The sequence below is a fragment of the Orycteropus afer genome, unplaced genomic scaffold (genome assembly GCF_000298275.1).
Source record: "Orycteropus afer afer isolate SDZICR_OR568_19922 unplaced genomic scaffold, OryAfe1.0 scaffold00022, whole genome shotgun sequence".
Lineage (NCBI taxonomy): Eukaryota > Metazoa > Chordata > Mammalia > Tubulidentata > Orycteropodidae > Orycteropus > Orycteropus afer.
In genome coordinates, this window is record NW_006921609.1 from 1800856 (window position 1) to 1809012 (window position 8157).

Here is an 8157-nt window from a genome sequence, read left to right on the forward strand (position 1 = left end):
AAAGAAAATAATAATAATAATTTTAAAACAGACAAAAAGAAACTTAAGGAAAAAAAATTGGGGCATGGCAGAGCAGGGCACCCAGACTCCATCATAGCACACAGACTGGGATGGATTCTTGCTGGCCCAGAAAGTGAGCAAAAGTGAGAGATGGCTGTACCTCTGTTCACCAAGATGGAGTGTGATATAAGAGTAACAAGGGAAATATCACACCTTTCTAGTGTTCAGTATGTCTTTGCAACCCCAGTAGGTGGAGCCTATTCTTAGGTCCCTGGAATCTTAGAGAACTCTATTGCTTTAAGTATCCAAAATGGTCAAACAACTTGTAAACATTCAAAATGGCTACACTCTCTGTGTAGCCAAAATTCCACAGCTCAGCCCTTCTTCCTCTTCACTGCTTCTCCTTTTATTCACCAGTGACCAGTGCACTCCTCCATGCAGACCCTGGCTAGCAGGACTGATTTTTAGGTTAATTTTATCTGGTGGCATAGTAGGAGTTCTGCTGGCATAGTTCCTAAGCATGTGACTGCTGACCAGAAGGCTGGAGATTCAAACCCACCAGCCACTCCTCGGATGGAAGACTGAACAATCTACTTCCATAGAAAACCTTTCCTTGGAAAACCAAGTAGGGGTCACTATGAGTTGGAATTGACTTGACTGCAGTGAGAGTGAGGAACACCACTTGGCAATATCCAACCTGTCCATGCCATCAGGTTCCCTGACAGTCCGCAACTCCGTAGATCTCTTTTTTTGATATTTTCATGCAGGTTCTTCTATGAGTTGGAGTTTAGTCCACTTCTGTATCCTTCCTTTCAAAACTCAGTGTGCCAGGATTATATTCTGTATCTGTGTTAATTGGTTCCTCTTTTTTGTTGTTGTTGAAGAGGGTCTGTGTAGTTTGTCTGCTTATTCTGCCATCTTATGGGAACTCTATTTCTTTTTAATACCTAATTTCTCTGGTAAGGAGCCCTGGTGGCAAAGTGATTAAACACTCATCTCCCAAAAAAAAAAGGTTAAGAGTTCAAACCCATCAGCTACTCCACAAAAGAAAGATGTACCAGTTTGCTTCCATAAAGATTATAACTTTTGAAACCCTATGAAGCAGTTCTACTCAGTCGCATGGGGTCACTATGAATTGGAACTGAGTAGACAGTAACAAGTTTTCTGGTTTTAATTTCCATCTAGAAGTTTCAGTACAATATTCAATAGAAATGTAACAATGGATATGCTTATCTTTGTCATGGTTTTTGAAGGAAAGTTTTCAGTCTGTCACCATAAATTATGATGTTAGCTGAAGATGTTTTGTAAATAACTTTTATTCTAGTTTTTCATTTTTTTTTCTTTATTCATTGAGATGACAATGTGTTTTTTGCACTTTATACTATTAGTATGGTGTTTTACTTTGATTTATTTTTTTCATCTTATTGCGATTCGAGTGAAGGTTTATAGAGAAAATCCCATTTTCAATTGATAATTCATACACATTTTGTTTTATGCCTCTTTGAGCAAATGCTGCCCTTGTGTTCGCAAATGGTTAATTATTTAAGGCGTATTTAACTCCCTGGTTTATTGTTCACTTTATAGACCTGTCTATTGCTTGGTAATGGAAGCTCTGGTGACAGTGGTTAAAGCATTCAGCTGTTAACCAAAAGACTGTTTATTCAAACCCACCAGCTGCTCCATGGGAGAAAGATGAGGCAGTCTGCTTCCATAAGGATTTGTAAACTTGGAAACAGTCTAAGCAGTTCTACTTTTTCCTATGGGTCAGAATCAACTCCAAGCAAGGAGTTTAGTTTGGTTTATTGTTTGATTGAAAATTGAGCTGCAGGAGTGTGTTCAGTCTCAGTTTGAAGAGTGACTAAAGGTGACAGTCTCAGGGGTTCTGTTGTCTCTATCCAACAAATGAGCCTGGCCATTTTTTATAATTTTGAGTTTTGTTCCACATTTTTGTCCCACTCTATCCAGAACCTTCTAATGTGATACTTTTCAGAGAAATCAGTAGTAGTAGCTGGGCACCATCTAGTTCTTATCTCAAGGTCATGGAGGCTAAGATTCATGAGGTCCATTAGTCCTTTAGATAAGTATTTCCATGTATCTTTGATTTCCTTCACTCTAATTTTCTTCAGACAAGGAGACACCAAAAGTTGCAGATTAAAAGTTGTTCACAAACTTTTAAGCTACCAGTTACTACTCCCCAAAGTAAGATGTAGAGCACTGTCTTTGTGAACTATGTTGTGTCAATTAGGCATCAGAATTGTACGTAGCCTCATAGAATGAGATAGGAACCATTTCTTCTTCAGTTTTTCAGAAGAGTTTATCAAGAATTATTGTTAAATATTTTTCAAATGTTTGGTGGAATTCATCAGTAAATCATTCTGGCTTGAAATTTTCTTTGTGAAAAGTTTTTACTTGCTAGGGCTCTGGTGGCGTAGTGCCTAAGGCATTTGACTGCTAACCTAGAAGGCTGGTGGTGCAAACTCACCAGCCACTACTCAGATGGAAGGCTGGGCAACCTACTTCTGTAGTGATATTGCCTCAGAAACCTAAGGAGGGGTTGCTCTGAGTCAGGTCCAAATAGATGGCAGTGAGTTTTTTTTGTTTTGTTTTGTTTTTTTGTTTTTTAGTATAGGGCTGTTTAGATTCTCTCTTTCTTTCTTCAGCCAATTTCAGTAGTTTGTGTCTTTCTAGAAATTTGTCCATTTCATTTAGGTTATGTAATTTGTTAGTATGTAATTATTTATAATTTTAAGTTATAATTGTTTTAGTTCTGTAAGATCCATAACAGTATCCCTCTTTCATTAAAACTTTTAGTAATTTGAATATTCTTTCTTGTTTCTTTTGTCAGTCTAGTTAAAGATTTGCTAATTTTTTAGATTGTTCCAAAGTGCTAACTTTTGATTTTGCTAATTTTCTTTTTTCCCTTTTTCTCTATTGTGTTTATTTCTACTTGGATCTCTATTATTTTCTTCCTTCTGGTTGCTTTCTCACAAATTGCTTTGTGTCTAGTTTTCTCTCTCTCTCTTTCTAATTTATTAATATGGATAGTTTGGTTATTGATTTGAAATTATCTTTTTTAATATTAACACTAAAATTTAATATAATATTTATATTAACAGCTGTAAATATCCCTCTAAGTATTAATCTTCCTGCATTCCATAAATTTTGGTAACTTACATCATCATTTTTATTCATCTCAAAGACTTTTATCATTTGTGTTACAATTTCTTCTTGGATCCACAGATTATTTAGAGTGTACTGTTTAATTTCCACACATCTGTGAGTTTCCCAAATTTCTTTAGGATATTGAATTCTGATTTATTTTATTTGGACCAGAGAACATACATTAATTTTAATACTTTTAAATTTATTAGATCTTCTTTTGTGATGTATATTAATCTTCATTCTGGAGAATGTTCCAAGGGCCCTTGAAAAAATGTGTATTATGCTACTCTTGGGTGTAGTATTCTATAGATGTTTTTTAGGACATCCTATACAATACTTTTAGGACATCACTTTTGGTTTATAGTGTTGTTAACATCTTCTATTAACTTATTGACCTTTAGTCTAGTTACATCAATCATTGCAAGTTGGGTATTGGTGTCTCTAATTATTATTTTTGAATTATTTATTTCTCCCTTCAATTCTGACACTGACTTCATTTATTTTGAAACCTTATTGTTGGGTACATATATGCTTAAAATTGTTATTTTTTCCTGATGGATTGGTCATTTGGTCATTAACAATAACAACAACAAAATTGTTCTTTGTCTCTAGGAATATTTTTGCCTTAAAGTCTATTTTGTCTGTTTATTATTATGGTTACTGTTTATAGGGTATATCATTATCATTTTTCCTTCAAACTGTTTTTGTCTAAAGTGTGTCTCTTATAAATTGTGTACATTTGGATAGTATGTTTTTCATCAATTCTGCCATCTTTTTCTTTAATCAGTTTAAATATAATTAATGAAAAATTAGGACTTATACCTTTCAATTTGTTCTGTTTGCTATATGTACTATGTAATTTTTCCTCCCGTTCCTCCATTCTGGCTTTCTTTTGCATTAATTAGATATTTCCTAGCATACCACTTCAATTTTTTTTTTAATTTCTTTAAAATATATATACTTCTAATGTTATTTTTCAAGACAGTTCTGGTTATTACTATTAATATCTTAACTATAACAATGTACAAAACTCATCTGCCAGTTTGTTGTACTGTGGTGGCTGGAGTGTTGCTCTGATGCTGAAAGCTCTGCTGCCAGTATTTCATGAACCAGCGAGATCACTCATGGTGGACAGGTTTCAGCAAATCTCAACACTAAGACAAAGTCAGAACAAGGACAGGGCCATCCACATCTAAAAAATACTGGCCACTGAAAATATTATAAACAACAGTGAAACACTGTCTGATATATTACTGGAAATCTTTTTGAATAGCAGTGAATCATTGTCTCATATAGTGCCAGAAGATAAGACCCTTGGGTTGAAAGACACTGAAAATATGACTAAGGAAGAGCTGCCTCCTCAAAGTAGAGCTGACTTTAATAACACAGATGAAGTAAAGCTTTCAGGACTTTAATTTGCTGATGGGGCATGACTCAAAATGACAAGAGCTACTAAAATTCATTACTAATTAAAATACTGAATGTATGAATTATGAATATAAGAAAATTGGAAGTTGTCAAAAAATAAATGGAACACATAATGATCAATATCCTAGGCATTAGTGAGCTGAAATGGACTTATTTTGGTCATTTTGAATCATGCAATAGTTTGGTCTACTATACAGGGAATGACAAATTGAAGAGGAAAGGCGTCACATTCATCATCAAGAAGAACATTTCAAGATTAATTCTGAAATACAACACAGTGATAGGATAATATTCAAATGTCTACAAGGAAGACCAGTTAATACTACTATTATTCAAATTTATGCATCAAGTACTAAAGCTAAAGATGAAAAAAAATGGAGATTCTTACTAATTATTGTAGTCTGACATTGACCAAACATGCAATCAAGATATATTGATAATTACTGGTGATTGGAATGCAAATGTTGGAAATAAAGAAGAAATATTGGTAGTTGAAAAGTATGGAGTTTATGAACAAAATAACGCCAGAGACTGCATGATAGAAGTTTGCAAGACCAACAACTAATTTATTCCACCCACTGCCATCGAGTTAGATCTGGCTCATAGTGAACCCTCCTGGGTTTCCAAGGTGGTATCACTACAGAATTAGATTGTCCAACCTTCCTTCTGAGGAGTGGCTGGTGGGTTTGAACCACAAGCCTTCTGGTTAGCAGTCAAATGCCTTAGGCATTACGCTACTGGAGCCCCTACTAATTTATTATAAATACTTTTTATTAACAATATAAACTGCAACTATTCATGTGGACTCTGCCAGATGCATTACATGGGAATCAAACTGACTACATTGTAGAAGATGGTGATGAAACATAAAGAAAGAAAAAAATCCTCAAAGCTGGACCAACAAGCAACATCAGGATAAATGGAGAAAGGGTTGAGGTTGTCAGGGATTTTATTTTATTTGGATCCACATTCAACACACATGGAAGTAGTAGTCAAGAAATCAGATGTCATATTGCACTGGGCAAATATTCTGCAAAAGACCTCTTTAAAGTTTTAAGGAGTAAAGAGTCCACTTTGAAGACTAAGGAGCACTCAATTCAAAGCCATGGTATTCAATAGCCTCATGTGCATGTGAAAGCTGAATAATAAATAAGGAAAATTGAAGAAGAGTGGATGCCTTTGAATTGTGGTATTGTGGAAGTATACTGAAAATACAGTGAATTACCAGAAGAACAAACAAATCTATCCTGGAAGAAGTGCAGCCAGAATGCTCCTTTGAAGTTATAATGGCCAGATTTCATCTCACTTACTTCAGTCATGTTATTAGAAGGGAAGTAGAAGTAAAAAAATCACATGTTGTATTGCACTGGGAAAATCTGCTGCAAAAGACCTCTATAAAATGTTAGAGAGCAAGACTGTCACTTTGAAAGCCAAGGTTCATGTGACCCAAACCATAATATTTTCAACCACCTTGTAGCATGAGAAGGCTGGAAAATGAATAAGGAAGTATGGTTTTAAGCATAGCAAGGTTTGTGGGCTGGTTCAAGACTGATAAGTGTTTCATTCTGTTGCACATAGGGTTGCTATGAGTAGGAACTGAGCTCTGGTATCATAGTGCCTAAGGCATTTGACTGCTAACCAGAAGGCTGGTGGTTCAAACCCACCAGCCACTCCTCAGAAGGAAGGTTGGGCAATCTACTTCCAAAATGATACCACCTCGGAAACCCAAGGAGGGGTCGCTATGAGTCGGGTCCAACTCGAAGGCACATAAAAACAACAACAACAACAACATAATAATGTATCTTGGATAATACCAATTTAATTTTATTTAAAATCTTTGGTTTTACATATCTCTCTCTCCTTCTCTTAGGTGCTATATTGTCATACAGCTTATATTTTTTTACACTGCATACCCATGCGTATAATTATTTCTTTATATGTTAGTTTTTAATTCAGATAGAAAAAAGTTACAAGGAAATTACATTTATATTGTCTTTCATATTTACCTGTGTAATTACCTTTATTTTATTTTATCACATAGATTCAAATTATTTGCTTGTTGTTGTTGTTGTTATGTGCCATCGAGTGAAACCCGACTCATAGCGACCCCTCCTTGGGTTTCCGAGGCAGTATCACTACGGAAGTAGGATTGCCCAACCTTCCTTCCGAGGAGTGGCTGGTGGGTTTGAACTGCCAGCCGTCTGGTTAGCAGGCAAGTGTCTTAGCCACTATGCTACCAGAGCTCCCAAATTATTTGCTAGTGTCCTTTTATTGGAGCCTGAATGACTCCATTTAGTAATCCTTATAAGACAGGTTTGATAGATATGATATCCCTATATTTGTTATATCAGAATATCTTACTTTGTCCTCCATTTTGAAGGGGATTTTTTTTTACTTGCTAGAAAAATGACTGCCATTTTTTTTAACACTTTCAATATGTCACCCCACTGACTTCTGGCCTCTATGTCTTCTGATTAGGAATCAGAATCAGTTGTTAATCTTAACTGAAAACTCCATATGTGTGTATGTGTGTGTGTGTGTGTGTGTGTATGTTGTTGTTGTTATGTGTCATTGAGTCAGACTCGACTCATAGCGACCCCTCCTTGGGTTGCCGAACCTATATCACTACTGAAGTAGATTGTCCACCCTTCCTTCCAAGGAGTGGATGGTTGGTTTGAGCCGCCAGCCTTCTGGTTAGCAGTCAAGTGCTTTAGGCACTATGCTACCAGAACTCCTTGCACTCCTTACAACAATCAATTATAATATACAAGATCAAAAGGGCAGCATTTGCCCAGAGATAACGCTTAGAAACCAGAAAGGAATAGGAAAGAAGGTGGAATGGAAACAGTAAGAATAGTGGTATAAGGGAGTGAGTATTGACATCATCCTTGGAATATTCACTTGCAAAAGAAGCAGTTTAGTGTAGCACTTTTCAATGTGTCAACAAGCCCAGCCTCAAGGCCCAATTCCTTCAGCTGTGTGACTGAACAAATTATTAAATTACTTGAACATTAGTCACCTCTTTCGTCAAATGGAGACAAAAATCACATCTATCTCACTAATATGGTTGTTATTAAAAAAAAAAAAGAGGAAGAAGAAGAAGAAGAAAAATAAATATTGAGAAGATGTGGAAAAATTGGCTCCCTTGTCCATTGCTGGTGGGACTGTAAAATGGTGCAGCCCCTGTGGAAAATAGTTCGACAGCTCCTCCAAAAGTTAAATACAGAATTACCATATGACCCAGCATTTTACTTCTAGGCATATTACCATATGACCTAGCAATCCCACTCCTAAGTATATACCCAAAAGTAAAACAGATACTTATACCAATGTTCATTATAGCATAGTGCCTAAGGCACTTGACTGCTAACCAGAAGGCAGCCACTCCTCGGAATGAGGATTGGGCAATCTACTTTCATAGTGATACTGCCTTGGCAACCCAAGGAGGGGTCACTATGACACTATGAATTGGGTCTGACTCGACGGCACATAACAACTATATATATATATATATATATATATATATATATATTGGGAGCTCTGGTAGTATAGTGGCTAAGGCACTTG

The 8157-nt window shown here is 35.9% G+C and overlaps 1 protein-coding gene across 1 annotated transcript in view; it reads left to right on the top strand.

The window, feature by feature from the left end:
- Positions 1–8157, top strand: part of TMPRSS15 (transmembrane serine protease 15) — a 288131-nt gene that overhangs the window by 122196 nt on the left and 157778 nt on the right. The window lies entirely within an intron of this gene.